This window comes from Thalia democratica, chromosome 3 (genome assembly GCF_965202585.1).
Source record: "Thalia democratica chromosome 3, ktThaDemo2.hap1.1, whole genome shotgun sequence".
NCBI lineage: Eukaryota > Metazoa > Chordata > Thaliacea > Salpida > Salpidae > Thalia > Thalia democratica.
Genome location: NC_139167.1, coordinates 26,614,777 through 26,633,620, shown reverse-complemented (window position 1 = coordinate 26,633,620; position 18,844 = coordinate 26,614,777). Strand labels below are relative to the sequence as shown.

General features: G+C 24.4%; 1 non-coding gene across 1 annotated transcript; it reads right to left on the bottom strand.

The window, feature by feature from the left end:
- Nucleotides 1-17,848: 17,848 nt before the first annotated feature.
- On the bottom strand, nt 17,849-17,922 carry Trnan-guu (transfer RNA asparagine (anticodon GUU)). Its single transcript has one exon. It is a non-coding gene; the product is annotated as a tRNA-Asn (tRNA).
- Nucleotides 17,923-18,844: the final 922 nt, after the last annotated feature.

Genomic DNA, 18,844 nt, shown 5'->3' with positions numbered 1-18,844 from the left:
AAATAAGGTTTAGTAACAGATGTACAGCACACATATTTATATGGAACAGATCAATATCAAACTTTAATTCTGAAGATACATCAGATGAAATTGCACTGTTTAGACACTATCATTTTAAGCATGATAACAACTTGGAGAGACTTAATTTTAATGACGCATACCAAGTTGCCTTTTTGGAACGACCTAGTTTTAAAAAAATTAGATTATAGAGAACATTTTTGGATAAATAAACTTAAATCAAATATTTATATAGCTAAAACACTATACAGTGATTTATAGGGGTAAAATAGTAAAAGTACATATTGTAAGGTGATGCTTTTTTTTGAAGTTTTTCGCTTATATAAAACATTTTATTGTATATAAATTTGTACTTTTTTTTATTTATTTTTTTAAGCTAACTTTATTATTTTAAGTGTTAAGTAAAAAAAAATTGTTTTTTAATATAATTTTTTTGTGTTAATAAGTAAAGGTGAATTTATCTAAATTTTGTAAATTAAGTAGTTTTTGCCTTTATTTTTTTAAAACATTTTTATTTATTTTTAAAACGTGTTTGTGTTTATAATAGCCGTTTATTTTATTATATTAAAAATGTGTAATAAATAGATGAAAGCTTTGTAAATGGTAGTTCGGTTTGTATTTCACTTGACAGATTGTTTATGAGATCTATTATAGCCTTTTTGATTTAATATTTAAAATTACAATCGTCTGAAAAAGTAGTGAATTGGATTTTCTTCTGACCCCGGATACGGCTTACTTGATTTAATTAATTTTTATTTGATTACTTTTTTTTTTGATTCACTACTAAAAACTTATTATTTATGTTTAACTGAACTAAAAATGTTTAAAAGTTATACAGATCTTTGATTAAATAAGAACATACAAAATTAGCATTAGACAAAAGTAGTTTAACTTTTTACGTATATCAAATAAAACTTAAATGTTGTGGCAAATCAATAATTAATTTTTTTTATCTGTTCCACTAAATAAAAAAGTTTCACACCTCTAACTTAAATATTATTTTAGCACAATTATTTCAAACATTCAACTGGTACTTAGTCATCTAAAAATGCATAATTATATCACTGCGCATTTTATTTTCATTTTATTATTGTATTTGTTATTTTTGTTTCATATAAACCACAAAGCGAAAAAAAGACACAACAAAAACAATAAAAATATTTAAGTCCATTAAAAGCTTTTTTATCTGGTCATCTTATTACTTGTCTTATGTGCCTACTTTCCTGGTCTGTTTATCTGATGCTGTGCTGATATTTCTCTTTCCGTCTACTAAATGTTAGGTGTTGCAGCTTTTGCATTTTAAATTTAATCAAGTTTAAAACTACTTAATTTTTAAGTTAAAATATGAAATTAGTTTTAAAAATTATGTATTATTAAAAAAAAATTGTAAAATAAATAAGTTTGAGATACCTTTTTACAAGTACTTCAATAAATAGGTAAGCTATTACTTTTCTGGTGCATTTTGCTTCTAATTAAATATAACATGACTTAATATTTAATAGTCAATAAATTTAAAATTAAAAAATAGTCAACAAATAACTGTTTAGATTATTTAGGAAAATTATCAAAGCTATCCTGTGTTTTACAAAAAGAACCAAACAACCATATAATTTAATAAATGTTTTAACTAACCTTAGTTATACTGAGTAGGTGGCAAACCTGTTTGATAATATACTGTATGTCTCTACGTGCTTTAAACTTTCAACTAGTTTGAAAAATTTAAAATTTTAATTATTTTAGTAATAAAAGACACTACAGTAAAAAAAAAAATTAAGGATATATCAAAAAATGTCTAATTAAAGAAAAAATATGCCTGAGTAAGTCTGGATTTTATAAAAAAATCCTGAGTTTTTGACAATTTAGGTTTTTATTTTTGAATCAGAGAATCTATTTAAGTGACGTTGAACTGTTTTGAGTCATCCTGAGATTAAAAATAATTCTTTTTTGATCCTTATAAGCTACAAGGTTGCCAAAGATATTTAAAGAAAAAGTTCAAGGTTAGCTGAATTTTTTCAAGGTTTTTAAAAGTTTATGTTTTTGGTATATTTTTATTATAAAGTAAAGTTTAAGGTAAAAAACTGTTTCAACGGTATAACACCATTAAATAGTTACTATAAAGTCACTTTAAACATGTCTTTACATAAAAAAATTAGATAACAAAAATGTAAATATATATATACGTATACATTTATATATACATATATAAATGTAATTACTTGTATTTACATATACATATATACATATATATATATATATATATATATATATACATACATATTTGGTCTCAATTTGGAATCTGTTACTTCATTGAAAAAATTCCGGTTTTTCTAAGTGGTTTTCTTCAAAACTTTAATTAAAAAAAAAAATCTAGATTTTTAAGCCTAAATAGTTAAGTTCTAGGATTCTAGGGTTTTGGAAACTGTGAAACTAACAAATATACTTAATTTTAATTTTAAAATAAAAGAAATCAAGATTTTAAAAAATAATTTTTATTTATTTGTATAAATTAAATGACTTAAAAACTAGATATTATTTATTAAGTTTAAGAAAAACATATTTGAAAGCCAAAAATAAAGCCTGAAATTTGAGAAAAGTTCAAAACTAGCTTCAGTTTTGCAAAAAAAAAAAACTCAATCTGAATTATTGATTAAAAGTTTAAAAGTTCAGATTAGATTACAGTTGGGACAACTTTGTATATCTTTTACTTGAAGCTATTTTCTAAATTTTTCTTTCTCTAGTTAAAATCAGAGCAAACGCACTCATATAAATAAACCATTTTTAATAACATTTATCTAGTGAAGTTGAGCTAATTTGAAACATTGGAAAAATACTCTAAGTGAGAAATTATTTGAAGTTCAAGAATATTTCTTAGTACATATTTACAAAGTAGTGTTGTTGTACTCTAAATAAAACTAAAAGTTTTTTAAAAACTACTAATTTACCTATAAGGATAGTTACTTTAACTTATATATTAATATTTTTTATCTATGATACCAAAACAAACTTTAAATTTTTACTATTGATTATTTTTGGTTATAGAAATTGGTGTTACCTTTTCTAGCATTTAATTGTTTTCAAACAACTGTTACAGGGTTGCCACTTTTTAATAAAAAAACTATTTTTAGTGATCAAAAGCTGTAATGAATGAATTTAAAATTTCTAAGGTAAAACTAGCCTGAATTTTTGACAAACTAGGTTTTATATTCGAACCAGAGAATCTATTCAAGTGACCTTGAACTGTCTTGAGTCATCCTAAGATTTGAAATATTTTTCTTTTAAATCCTCACAAATTACAAGGTTGCAAAAGACCTTTAAAATAAATTTCAACATTATCAGAGATTTTTCAAGGTTTTTCAAAGTACATGTTTTTAGTATATTATTAAAAACTTTTCAACAGTAAAAGACAATTGAAAAAATATTATTAAGTCACTTTTAATGTTTCTTTACATAGAAAAAAATAGATAACAAAAAATAACCATATATATATATATATATATATATTATTTTGGTCTCAATTTCAAACTTTGTTACTTCACATGAAAAATTTACTCAAAGCTGTAATGAATGAACTTAAAATTTCCAAGGTAATCAAGTGTTTGTTTTAAGTCTTCAAAATTTAATACGATGATTAAATAAAACGTTTAACTACTCTTTTAAAACTACAAAAATCAAGTTTTTGAAAACCTGGCAATTAAGTATTAAATTTTTAAAACAGGAACAACTAAGTCTCATTCAAGATTTAAAAATAAAGTAACTTGATATTCTCAAAAAATCTTAAAAATTATCTCAGTTTATAGTAAATAACCAAAGCTGACATGCTTTAATATAAAACTTAAAATCAGCCTGAGTTGTCCTGAGATTTTGATTTTTTTTTTACTGTACAAAGTTTCCTTACTATAGTAAGTATCATGAGTATGTTTCAACCCTGTGTTACTAGACACTTAATATTTAAGTTAATAATTATTATATGTTTCATAAAAGCCTATTAATAAAGAAAGCACATTGGTAGTTTGACATTTTTGTAATAAAATCTAATACTTTGTTGACTTTAGATAGTACAACTAGACTTTAGTCACAAATTTTTAAAACAAACCGATAATTTAGTAACAGGACATCAATTTGCAACTGATAACTGTTTAAGTTTTATGGAAAGTGTTTTGAGCTAAAATCTTTGTTCATCCAAGCGTTTAAAAGAAAGCTTGCAAAGTCAAGTGTTATACTGGGGCAAGTTAAGGAAGAAAAAGGTGATAAGAAATTCCTGTGAAAATTAAAAAAAAATGCTATATAAACCAGCCACAGAGAGTGGTAGCTCAATTTAGCAACAGCCTTCCTGCAGTATACATGTTAATCAAAGATAGACATTTGTTTAAATTAATTTTTTTTTTGTAGTTTTAATATTAAATGTTTTCTTTTTATTTATTTTTTTAATTTTAAGCACTTAATTTTCACTTTATTTTAAAAAAAGTATTTTTACTGTTAGATTTAATTCTTTTGTAAAAGTTTTGATCATATTTACAGCCTTTTCTAAATTTTATGTTCTTTATATAATTGTAAGTGCTTGCAATAGTTTTTTAATATAAATTATATTCATTCATTGCCATGCCTAGTTTACTTATAGGGTTGAAGAAATATTGTTTAATATCATCATTATGTGTATATTAATTTTAATTATGGTTTTTAGTGTGGTTGTACACTACATTAGAATACTACACGGTTCCTGGGGTTAAAAATAACCAGTTTTTTTGGTAACTGTTAAATATTACTAAGATAGTAATTTACCCAAACAAGTACAATACCTTTTATTTTTAAGGCAGTATTTATCACATTTTTATCTTTACATTCTGATATTTCTGTCATTTTTGTTATATATTGCCTTTTATTAAACAGTAGGTTTAAAAAAATTTTACAACAAATATTGCAATTATTTTTTAATATTTAGTACTCACACTGACTATATGCCCATTTAAAAGCCTTTAAGTTTTTACCCATAATCAGGGTTCATATTGATTAGAGTATTATAGTGGGATAGGTATTAAGTAAGAAGGGTATACAAAGAGTTTAAGTCCTAATAAGTCACAGAAAGTTGGTGACAATGCATAGATCAAAGAAAGCCATAAAGAACATTATTACATTTTGAACTTTTGAATCACAAAATATAGGTAACAAAATTTTAGTCTAAGTTAACCAAAATGGTACAAAGACACAATATAAGTCCTTAAGTCACAAAAGTATGTGACAAAGTTTAAGTCAAATAAGTTACAAGGGGTCTTACCCCAGTTTAAGTCAAAAACAACAAAAGAAATTTGAAAAAATTTAGATTAAAAAGTCAAAATATGACTGACAAATTTCAAGTTTATAAAAGTCAAAATTAAACTGACAAAATTTAGTGAAAAAAGTCAAAGTAGAACTGACAAAGTATAAATATAAATAAGTTACAAAAAGTTGTTACCAATTTTAAGCCAAAGTGAGTCATATTGCACTTTATGTAAAACTCCTAAATCTTAAATGCATAATAGAAAAAGACAATATTTATTATTAACTAAGGCAGCAAAGAGCATTAACATGATGAAATGTTGTGAACTAGTATCATAGAGGTTTGCATATACATGACATTTTTGTGAATTTTTTTGTGTTTTATTATATATCTGTTTTGTAATTGCTGCAATCTATTTAGTAGGTTGTGACACATGTTTAATAATATTTTGATTTTATTTCATGAGTTAAAGTGAATTGTTAAAGCTTGGTAAATTCAGAAATTATTTTAGACTATTGAAAATATAAAACTTTTTATAAATAATCACTAAAATAAGGTTACCCAAACTTTGTTTTCAAAAAGCCCCTTTTAAAATAACTAATAATGCTATGGCCCTCTCCAGATTACTCGAAAAACATTTTTTAAAACACCTGAGACTTTTTTTTTTGCCTAACCAACTCAAAAATATCTAGTATAAGTTTTAAAGTATGACCTCATGGCATGGCCCAAATTGGTAAACCCTGCATTAAATGATATTTACAAAACAATTAAAAATGTATTTGAGCTTTTATAAAAATAAGTAATGTTTTTGTTGTTGAAAAAAAAAACTATCCTGACATTAAGTTTAACATTTGACTTAATTACATTTTTTTGGAGAATTCCGCACACTCTTACTTGAAAGAAAATATCATTTATGTATTTCATTTAGAAGTTCCAAATATTCTAACTAACACAAATAAATTTACTGTTTTAAAAAAGTCAACTCAGGCCAGTTTAAAACTATATAATTTATTTTAAGCAAGTTAGTATGTATTGTTTTTAGAAACTTCCTGAGTTTTTTATGAGTTTATAGGGTTGCTTGAATATAACAAGGAAAAATTCGTAAAACTGCTTCATAGGCTCGCAGTGCTATACTGATTCGCTTGAATGTATAGAGGTTAGGTTTAGAGAAATAAATTGAATAAAATTTAAATTATACGGTTACAATAAAAAAAAAAGAATATTTAGGAAAGAAAATATATATGCAAAACTATTCATGCGTATCATTATTTAAAATATAAGGCAGTCTAACAAACTTGTCTTGTTGAATTTATCAACTTATAGCACAAAAACATTTCTGAAAGTCCTTTCAAAAACATATTTAAAATAAACAACACTAAAAAATAATTAATCAATCACAAGAAGTCTATATTTTAAACAGATTTAATATTTTATAGATGGTTTTCATTTTTATTTCTAAATTTAATATTAAGTTATAGTTTAATTAAAAAAAAATTAAAGTTTAACTCAGATTGCTAACATAAACTTTTCAGTTTGCAGGTTGAAAAACTTTACTTTTAATTTTATAATAATATATTATGATATAATTTATCAACTGAGCATATGATTTAGTTTAGTAAGAATCATTTAATATTATACTATTAGTGATTTCTCCCTAATTTCAAGTACTTATTGTATTTGTAGAATTTTCTTGTGTATGAACACTGAATTTCTGCAGAACTTATCTCCATATTATTTTTGTGAAAGGTTGTTGTTGATTAGACCTATTGACTAAGATTAAGACCATTATCATTAAGTTAAAATTGTATTTATTTTACCTAGTGCATTTTTATTTTTTATTTATAAAAGTATTACTTCAACAATATTTACTTTTAGTAGAATTTAACAAATTATAGTTGTATAATTATTTACTCATTTAAAATATTTCTTATTTCAATTTGATATTCTATTGTGTATTTTTAATTTACATTTGGTTTATAATAGTTTTTTTCTAAACCCTTTTAAAAGATTATCACCAAATTTTATTTTTAGTCTTTCTGCCAAATCTTAACAAATTTATTTTAATCTTATCTAATTTGTCATTTAGCTGTTTAAAATATCCCATTGTTTGGTTATTAATTGTTAATTCTTTGAACATTGATTGTCACAAAATAAGTCGACAAGAACATAAATATATAAGGCCATGATATTATCATTATAAAGGGTTGTTGTTGTTGATAAGTCTCAGAGACTAAGATAAAAACCATTATCATTAAGTTAAAATTGCATTCAATTAAGCTAGTGCATTTTTATGTCTTTTTTTATTAAAGTATTACTTTAACAACATTTAATTTGTTCTAGATTTTAACAAACTATAGTTGTAAAATTAGTTACTTGTTTAAAGTACTTTTTATTTCAATTAATTTCTTTTTCTTTTCATTTCTTTTCTTTTTCTTTCATTTGCATTCTCTTTTTTCTACCGTTTCATTTTCTATACATTTTTTAATATTCATCAGGAAAGTTACTTTAATGGTCTTTCTGCCAAATTTTACCATACCTACTTAAATCTTATTAAGTTTGTCATTGAGCTATATGAATTATCCCACTGTTTCGTTATTAAATGTTAATAACTCGAATATTGAGTGCCGTAAAATTATTTAAGCGGAACACAAGTGTATAAGGCCATGATTTTGTCATTATGTAGGGTTAATTTTGTTGATAAGACTTAGAGACTAAGACCTTCAATATTTAGTTTAAATTGCATGCAAATTAGCTAGTGTATTTCAAAGGTTTGTTTAGAAAAAGTATTACTTAAACAATATTTATTTGTATTATAGTTTAAATCAATTATAGTTGTAACAATAGTTACATATTATAAGTATTTTTTAAATAAACTTCAATTCTTCTGATGTTTTTTAAAATTTACTTTTGAATTATAAAAGCAACTTTTATTTCTAAAGTATTAATTTAAACAGTTGAATTTAAAAACATTAAAATTAAAAAAAAAAACCTTATTGCTTGTAACCTTAATAAATTTTTACAACTGATTTAATAAACGTTAATTGGTTTTGTCAATGCTTTTTTCAGTAGTGTGGCTGCTTTTTATTCTAATGTTTTTTTAAACAACAAGTTCTTGATTTTTTCAAGTATCTTAAACTTATAACTACTCTTTGTAAATTAAAATTATTCTAATGAGTTCTAATTATTTAATCTTTAATGAGTTGAATAAGTAAAATATTACTCTTTTTTGAAACTGGTTCATACTTGTTTTTAGATACATATAAATACAGAAAAAAAAAGTCTTGACTCACAAGGCCAACAAAAGTTATGGATTGAAAGCATATTTTCTGTTTAGTAGTAAATTTGCAGTATTTTTGTATTAAATTTATAGTAGGTTAGCGTTTATGAAGAATATTGAAAAACGCTGGTATATACTTTGAAAGAGTTTAAACATATACTAAATAAAATAGTCGTGAAAGTTTCCATTTGAGGACTTTTTGATAGTATCAAGTTTTATTATTAATAATTTAGTCTTTTTTCAGATAAAAATAATAGTATTACATAAAAAAAAACAATGGAAGATATTACTAACTTTATAATCATGAATGAAGGTAAGTCGTTAAAAAAGTCACTTACATGATGTATGAAAGATTATCAGCATCTACGAACTAAGTAACAGAAAGTAAATTGTAATGAACTACACAACAATATAAATGATGCATACCATAAAAAAATTACCGGAGATATGACCAGTTTTAAATAATAAATTTTATAGTTTTTATTCCATTAACTATATTTAAAAATATTAATAAATTTTCTTTTTAACACTCAGATCCCGAAGAATTGACTAGCTCACCTATTTTAATTGATGTTGAAAATCTTTTTAACATTTTCACAGAACACAATGCTAGTTTGCATCAGATAAGCACAAACTCCAATCAATCAGGTGCAGTGATTAGATGTGTATCTACTTAAAATTAATTTAAAATTTATTCAAGTTGTTTGTTGTTATATAGTATATAACTGAAAAACATATATAAAGTACTTTATAGAATTACTACAAAAGTTAATGATCAAATTAAGTGATAGTCAGGTATTTCATTAACTTTTTCACTAGTAGTTATGTTGACAAATTTTTTGTAAAACTGTTATTTTATTATACAGGTACCGTAGAAATGGCAGGCTCATCTAATTTAATTGACGTTGAAAATTCTATAATCTACGAAACATCTCAACATAGTTTACAGCAAAACAGTTATTCAAATAACTTGTCTACTGAGCACAATCCAACTATGTTTCAGATCAATTCATACTCTGATCATTCAGGTATTCATACTTTTTTATGAATTCGAAGTACAAAAATAACACATAAATTTATATAAGAGGTTTCTTGTGAATTACTACCCAATTTTATACCTATATAATAACATTCAAAAGAGTTATGAAAAATTAAAATGAAATATTAAGTAAATTAAATAAGTAAAGTTTTTTGTAATGTTTAAAACTTAAAGTCTATTTTTTTTTTGAACTTCATCTTTTTATCATTATTCAGTTTCTGAAGCAGAAACGCTTGGCAGCTCATCTGATTTTTATGCAATACCAGATCAACTAAAAATGTCAGAGCAGGAAGTCATTTTATACACAAACTCTGCTGACCATAATACAAGTGTGCATCAGACGAATTCAAACTATGGTCGGTCAAGTATAAAGTTTTTTTTATAATTTAACGTACAAGTTAGTTGGTATTTAAGTTTTTACGACATTAAATTTTTATTAAGAACAAAAAAACACTTGTAAACTTAAAAAACTTTTAATAATTTAAATTCGATATTATTTTACATGTAAAATATCAAAAAGTCATCAAAATTAAAGTTATCTTAAGGTTCAACAAAATAGTTTATTTAGTAATTTATAGATAAAAGATCATTGTTTGTTGTTTTAATACTGTGCACACGATGCTAAAACTCAATTTAATTTAGACACCAAATTAAAATCATGTATTGATTCAAACAGTATTCGATTGTTAATATGTTAATTTTATTGTAAATTTCAAGGAGGAAACCAGCACTTTCCTAAAAGCAACTTTAAGATAGAAAAAGCAAAAAAGAGAAGTAAAACGCGCAAACATCCACCGGCAAAGTTTGTCGACAGGGGCCACACGTTCAACTACTACAAGCCAAACAAGAAGATGACGTCAAAAATTTGGAGGTGCGATAAGCGAGGTGGCGGATGCATAGCTAGGATTCACACCGATATGCGAACTAACAAGGTTTGTATTATTTTTGTGTGAAACATGATGGTTTGGTAACATTCATAACTTAATTTTAAAATTCTTTGTAAAATTTGATACTCTTAAGTAGTTGATAAAAATATTGATGTAGTGTTTTTAAAAGCTTAAATCAGTATATACTATGTTTATAGACGTAAATTCTATTTCTTGTTTTTGTTTTTATTTTCTGCTGTTATTCGTTAATAGGGGCTTAGTAACGTACACATAACATGCTTTATCCTGCTCACTTACAGAAATCTCCAGACTGCGGTTTAGTATTCAGCTAAAAAAGGAAAATCTATTGAAATTTAGGTTTTTAGTAAAAAGAAAATGAAATGTAATCTTAATATGGTTATTAATTCATGATAGTGATTATTAAAAAACCTTTTATTGAAATTTTAATGTAAACGTTTGTTCTCAACCTAAATTTTCAAAATATTTTTCCGCAAAAGTTTTTATAACAAATCAAAAATAATATTTTTTACTGTTTTTAATTCAAAGTACAAAACCCTAAATTAATTTATTTGCATATTATTTATTAGAAAACATTAATGATAAATACTACCTCATTTTCATTACTATTATATTTATTACTAAACTTACAACGTATTTAAAATCCTAAAAAATAATATTGTAAACAATGCACAAATATTTTAATATACTAAATCTCTTAGTTTACATTTCAAACTTGTGTACTTAGATTTAGATCAAGTGTCTTATACTTAAATCGAAACAAATACCTTTTTACCATAAACTATGAAAAGTTGAACATTCTTTTTTAGACATTTAACAGTTTTGAGTATTGTTATTTGCCGCAAAAGAAAATAAAACTGTTAATTTTTATATTCAGAATATAAATATTTTTTATTTTATACAACTATAGCCGACAATATAAATCTAATACATTTCTAACAGGTAGTTAAAAGAACAAATGATCATAACCATGAGAGCAATTCTGCAGAAGTACAGATGAAAAGATTGAAAGCGCTCGTTAAAATTGAAGCAGTACAAACCGACGTTGATCCAGATAAGGTTGATAGCAAATATTTTAAAAGAAACAATTAAAAATTACCACAAATTTAAAAATTGAAACTGTAATATCATTTAAATTTTTTCTTTTAAAGTACTAGTATTTCGTAAAGACAATGACACTAATATTTAAATATGTTTAAACAAAAGTAATAGTATTTAAAAATTCAATGTTTTAAGGTTAAAATTTAATGTATATTTTAACCAATAAAAAATTAAATTAAAGCCAACTTTCGGCATTAACTATTTTCTTTGACTAAGCTTTTTCTAGCTTTATTTCTGTAAATTCAAGAATTTTCAATTTCCGTTGTTTTACTGATTTGCTTTAACACAGTCTATTTTTATACTAACAAGCATTAATTATTAGGTCATTAAGAACAGTAGGAAGAAACTTAAAATACAAATTGAGCTGGACGAAATTCAAAGGCGAAGTTTAAAGAAAATTATAAAAAGAGAAAGATCATTGATAGAAACAACACCAAAACTTGAAAAACCTTTGTTTGTTGAACAAAAATGTGACGGTTAGTTTTAAAGAAACATAACAATTTAATAATGCTTTATTTGTGTTAAGTTAAACATGTAAAATATTTTATACACAAGAAAAATTTTGCTTCAACCTAACGCTTAGTCTAGATATTAATTTAGCAGTAATTAGAAACAAATAAAAATTTTCTTTTAAGGCTTATACACTTCATACTTATTTTATAATACGCACTAAGTTGTATTTCGTTTATAGCTTCTATTGTTAAGTTAAACGTTTTTTTTTTCTTTTATAAAAAAAATTAGTAGAAGAGTTGGAGGAGAAGGAAGAAAAAATGGAAGAATATCACGATAATTCACAACAATATTCTCACTATGAACATGACAGTTGTGGTCATTATAGTAATGAGGAAGATATTTTAAATTTCAGTGAACCGCAAACTTTTACTTCTGACCTGCATGATTTGAAACCTGTGACGATTATTGAAGAATCATCAAGTTAGTATAAAAACTATTATTTTGTTCTAACATATGAAAGGTTTTTTAGTTGGCTATCTTTAATTCTATCATCATTTATTTTTATAGTTTGACGTGAAAATAATAGCTAAGGTTAGCAATGTATGTTTATTTTACTTACATCGTTTAAAATCTATTTTTTATAGGTAATATTGGTGTTAAAAGTACTCAAAGATCAATATACTCGGAGTATCACCAACAATATGAAACAATTGATGCTGTTATCAATAGCGGTATGTAACTTAATTGTTCATTATATTGTAAATACTAACCATCCTTTTTTATTGTGACTACTTTAAGTAGAACTTAATTTTAATGTTTTGCCTTATTGGAAAAATTAGTTCGTAAACAAAAATAAAAAGGTTTATTATAAAACTATATTTAAATTTAATATTAAAAAAATTCAACATTTTAAATTTTGATTTTATTACGCAAAAGTGTTCAAACAATAAACCTTTAAACTCAAATAATAAAATATAATTTATATAATCATTTGTTTTGTTTTCAGATCAACTATCGTAGTCCTTATAATTCAGGACGGTCCATGTAAGAAGACAGACAATACGGAACCTTGTTTTTAAAATATCATATATAGTAGTGATTCAGGAACATTCAGAATAATTTTATTAATAAATTCTAATTACCTTGAAGTATCTTCAATTTATATTAAAATTTACTCTTTTAATGACCACATATTTAGTTGCTTAGTTAAACTTTTTTTTCGATAGTAAAATAAGTAGATATTGTTAAAAATGTAAAATACAATCTTAGAAGATGTTTTATAGTATTTTTCTTTCATATTTGTGTTCTTCTATTTTTTAATGAAAAAAAAATTAGTTTCACTAATTTTCTATTTGTTTTTTTTTACTGTGTTATATAGTTAGTCCTGTATTTTAAGTTTAAAATACATTAATTACAAAGATGTATCAAAAGCAAGTTTAGAAAAACATTGTCGATAGGGCGTCATCTTTTTAACTATTAAATACATAGGGCTATACAAACATTAAAGAAAAACAAAAGTTTTGACAAAACTATAAACAATGTCGCAAACCCTTAAAACAGTTATTTTTACGAACAATTCAGTTGTTTTAGTTCATATAAATAGTAAAAAAAATTGTTTTAAACCTTTCTTTTACATAGACATTACAACTGAGTCAGATAAAAATTCAATGCAACTTACTATTATATGTTAACTATAATTATTTAATAAAATTTTTAATTTAATTAAATTCTTTAATTTCAATCTTTTTTTTAGAGTTCTAATGTAAATTTAAACCGTTATATGTAATTAATACTTAAATTATTATAATTGGACACTAGTAATTTAACTATACGACTAATTACTTTCATGCTTAGAATAATAATAAATGAAGTTTTATTGTTTATCATACCATAAAATGTAATAAATACTTTTAGATGATCTTAAAAACTAAAAAGTTTAAAATAATTCGTATAAGAAAATTTATACCACATTAAATTATTAATCAAAAATTAAATAATTTTTATATTATCAGTGTCTCAATCGGTTCGCGAAGTAGTTTATCAAAATCATAATTTTCTTAATTTAAAAGTCTAAAAAAATGTTTTAGTCTATTTTCATAGATTATTGATTTGAGTTTCTTTCCTGTAAATGTTACTGTACGAACTTATTACTTATCAAAGTAAATAACAAATAAAGCAGATTAATGTAGTCGTAAGTAATAAATATAAAAGTCTTGATTTTAACGATTTAGCTGATGAACTTAGTTTTTTAATTCTAACTAGTTTTGAATACCATTTAAACGGATAAACTTACTATTTTAGATTTTCTAAAATATTATGGAGATTTTTAACTTATTTTAACGTTTTAAAATACTTTAAAACACGTACTAACGGTTAAGCTTAAAATAATAGTTGTATTTTCTAAGATTTATAATGGTGTAATTTAATTAAAACATTTGAAAATTATATTTTATTTAATTTTTTTGTTTTAAGTTCTTTACATCACAAAGCTTACAAAAGTTTTTTTTTTCATTTGAGTTTAGAGAAAACAAAGTAGAAACAAAATATAGTTTTTAGATTATCAAATTCAAAGTTATCCAAAAAAACTTCCGTAAGATCAGGTAGTTGATCATTTCTTTGCTAATGTTAGCTTGTCCAACGGATTACGTAAGTTCAGGATTTGTCATGATAGGCTTTTGCCGATTTTTTCTTAAATTAGTAGGCATTTATAAATTGCTTAATCAAATGTTAGCAAAAACCAGTTTCAAGAATAATGTTAGTAATTTATTAAAAATATAAGAAATTGATGAAAAAATACAAAAAAAAGTAGGTGAATATGATACTATATTAGGTACATACAATACATATATTAGGTATTTATTACATATTTAACTGTTCTTAATCGACAAGTGTACAGCATTTCGTAGTACTTCAATAAAAATATTAATTTATGCTTATTTATGTACTCCTTTTCTTCATAGTTTAGGACAGTCAGATATATATAATAAATTAGCTTTAAAAACCAAATAAAAAGGCTATCACAGTAAACAATATAAATTAACTAACATAAAATAAAAATTAACAAATTCATAGATCTTTCGTTTTATAAACATTTTCGATACTGTTTTTAGAGACAGTTAATGAAAGAATTTTTAGTTTAGAAATCTTCAAGTAAGGAAACAAAACTCAAATTTATTAAAGATAGTAGTACCAAAATATGTAAAAATGCTAAAACTTTCACTAAATATTCTGAAGTTAATGACTAAAAGCAAGAAAAGTCTTATGCGTTTTTAATCATAGTCGTTTTAATGCTGGATAAAATCAGACTGCACAATAATTTTCAGCTTAATAATCGACTAAAATTATTTATTGCTAAAACCTAAACTGGAAAAAATTCAATTAAGTTAAAGCTAACTTAAAAATAAGGGTAGGTGTCACTTTTGCACGAGCGTCACTTTTTCACGAAGGGACACTTTTGCACGAGCGTCACTTTTGCACGAGGGGTCAACTTTGCACGAACGTCACTTTTGCACAAGGGGACACTTTTGCACGAGCGTAACTTTTGCACGAGGGGACACTTTTGCACGGTGTCTTTTTCGCACGAGGAGACACTTATGCACGTAGTCATTTTTGCAAGAAGAGACACTTTTTCTAGGCGACATTTTTTCATGATGACAATTTTTTACGGCAGCATCGTTGCACAACGTTGTAGTCCTAGAGGGCCTGTGGTAGGAACTACCTTTAATTGGGGGAAGTCCCCTTTTTGTGCTAAACTCTTAACGCGTTTAGCTTTTAAGGTTTTTACTGAATTTACCTTACTCATTAGGTTTACTTGCTAATTAATAAGTATGTAATAGACTTAATATATATATAGTTTCTTTAATGAAGTTAGTTTATTAAAAACGTGATGTTAATGTGAAAATTAGGAAGTAGAAATAATAAAGCAGCTAATAAATCAGTTGAATAAAACTGCGAATATAACCACAACAAGTAAACACCAAGTTCTTCAAGTCAAAATGTCTTAATAAAGTTCTTAAAGTGTCTGAATGTCACAAATCTTAAATACAAAATAGGTTTTACTAATAATACTACTAATAATACAGAGTCTTAATATATGTCGTGCTTCATGTACAACGATGGTTAAACTAAGCAGAATATAATATAATAATGCAAACAAACATCAAGATCTTATAAAATGACAATATTAAAAAAGTTTTTATAATCAATTAGTGTGCCTCTCGCACGGTCTAAATGGCTTAACTGAGCGAAATAACAAGTAATGCTAAAGTTTTATTGTGTGTTGATTTGATAAACAATCGTCTAACGGCCCCTGGCAGTCATTTAAAAACAACAAAATATACATTTTGTTACAACGTCACTTTTTTGCTATGAAATTTTTCACAGCGACATTTTGGCACTATGACTTTTTCGCACGGAGCATCAATTTTGCATGAAGGTCAATTAAACGCCTTTTTTAGATCTATAACATATAGAAAAACATAATTCTATTGCGTGCATTTTTTATTATACTTAAAAGATGTACTCAGATAAAATTATATATTTAAATGTATTGAACTACATTTTTTTAAAGAATGATTATATAAATTGAAACATATTTGTAACTTTTTAATAAAAACTTTTGTATTAATTATTTTCTATAATATCTCAACTTAAAAACAGTGTACAATAGAAAAGTCGAAAAAACTGTATAAAAATTTTTTTAGTAGTCTTTAAATTCTAATTGTTAGTTAAAATCATGCGCAAACTTCTATATTTTTTTTATAATTAACTATAACTATCAAAACTATTAAAAATCAATCAGTTTATACGATTTAAGATTAAGTTATATTTTGATAAAGAATATTTTTTAATTATAAAAATAACAACTAAGCTATTTGTTTAAAACCCAATCATCAACTATTTATTCTTTACAATTCAAAAGATCCACAATAAATGAACAAAAAGAAAAAAAAAGAAAAAAAGAATATTTAGAATTATTCTAAGGTAAAGTTACGAGAGATCCCTCTCAAAAATTCAACTATGTTGCTGTTATCATTGAAGTTAGAAACGAGCCGATGAACTCTCTTATCTGCCTGTTTATACTTTAACTGTTCACCAGCAGGCTTTATTCCCGAGACAATGTGTTCAATGTTAAGATTGCGAGAGTTTTGGGTTAATTTAAGCATCTAAATGAAGCTCCACAGATGAGGGTGGTCAAAATAGGTCATAAATCATTATCCTTCAAAGGAATAAATATAACAATTTAGATATAGATGCTTTGCTATGAACTTTTAATGAGTGAGTAGCTTAAAAAATGTTTATTTGATATTTTTAACTAGAAGAGCTAATTGCTTACAAAAATTCATACTTAAATGTCATTAGTAAACTATAAATATATGTATTTTTGCAAAAACTTTGTTACCTTCTAATTACTATTTAGGTTAAGACCTCTATTTTATTTGCTAAATTAAGTAAATCTCAATATCAGTTATTAATTCATAAAAAAATAATAAACTTTAAAATAACTTCTTCTTTTTTCTGAAAACATTTGGTACAAAAATTAAATTTTCAATTATTTACCACAAACTTTTATTACCTATATAGTGAGTTAAAATTTATCAACAGTAATTCAGTACCTATAAAAATAGTAATTAGTACTTTTATTTTACTTACAATCAATTCAGTTTAGATATTAAATTACTAGGTATTAATAGGTTTTTTAAGCAGTATATGAAGCATTGTAAGAAAAGTTTTTTTTTAACTTTTACAAAAGTATTAAATTTTAATATTTTATCAACCTTAACATCTTTAAAAATAAAAACCGTCCTCGGGTGGGCTCGAACCACCAACCTTTCGATTAACAGTCGAACGCGCTAACCGATTGCGCCACGAAGACTTGTTTAATATTGAGCTTGTTTTGTATATATATTTAAAGTTTTTACTTCAGCTTGTAAAGTTGTTTTTTGCAAATCATCAGAAAATTCTTGCACGTTTAAACCTAAACTATTTCAACATATCTTACATTTACAAACTTTCATAAATATTATTGACAAATACTTTTAATTCCTTAAACAAAAGTAAATAGACGAGTAGGAATGATTACTAATGACCTTGAGAATCACTGTTTAAAAAATAACAAAAGGGTTGATCATGCCAATTCGATTAGCAGACCTTAAGTTTCGGTAGACTTATTAGGACTCATCAGTCAGTCACAACCGAAAAACTTGCAGCCGTCAATCTACAAGCGGTTTATTATGCTTTCACATGAAGCAACTTTTATAATTCTTGAATAATAAAGAAAATAAAACTTAACGAAAATTAACTGAACTTTGTGTTTAATAATGTACTGTAAATTTAGTTTAGTAACATATAAACTAAAATATATATATATCACTTCAAATTAATTTTTAAAAGTAGATATACAACACTAATAACAAACGTGTGAATACTTGAATTATAAGTTACAACTTTTTTAAAGAAATTAAAATTTAATACGCTGAATTTTTTTATGAAGCTTTTTTTATAAGTACTTTGTGATAAAAAGATAATTTTTATTTTTTAAATAATTTACCTTGAACAGTAAAAACAATTTTACACTTGTATTTTACTATTGTAAAAATTTGTTTAACAGTTTTAAAGAAGTGATTTTTGCAATAACTGAACTTAACTTTTATAAAAGAAAATATTAAGATAAGTACTGTTAAGTTTATGCTTTTAATAAGAAAAAAAAAAACAATAATTATTTTAAGAATAATGATTTTAACAACAACAAATTTCCTTCTATTTCAAAACATACTTTTTTTTTTGAATGATTGTCC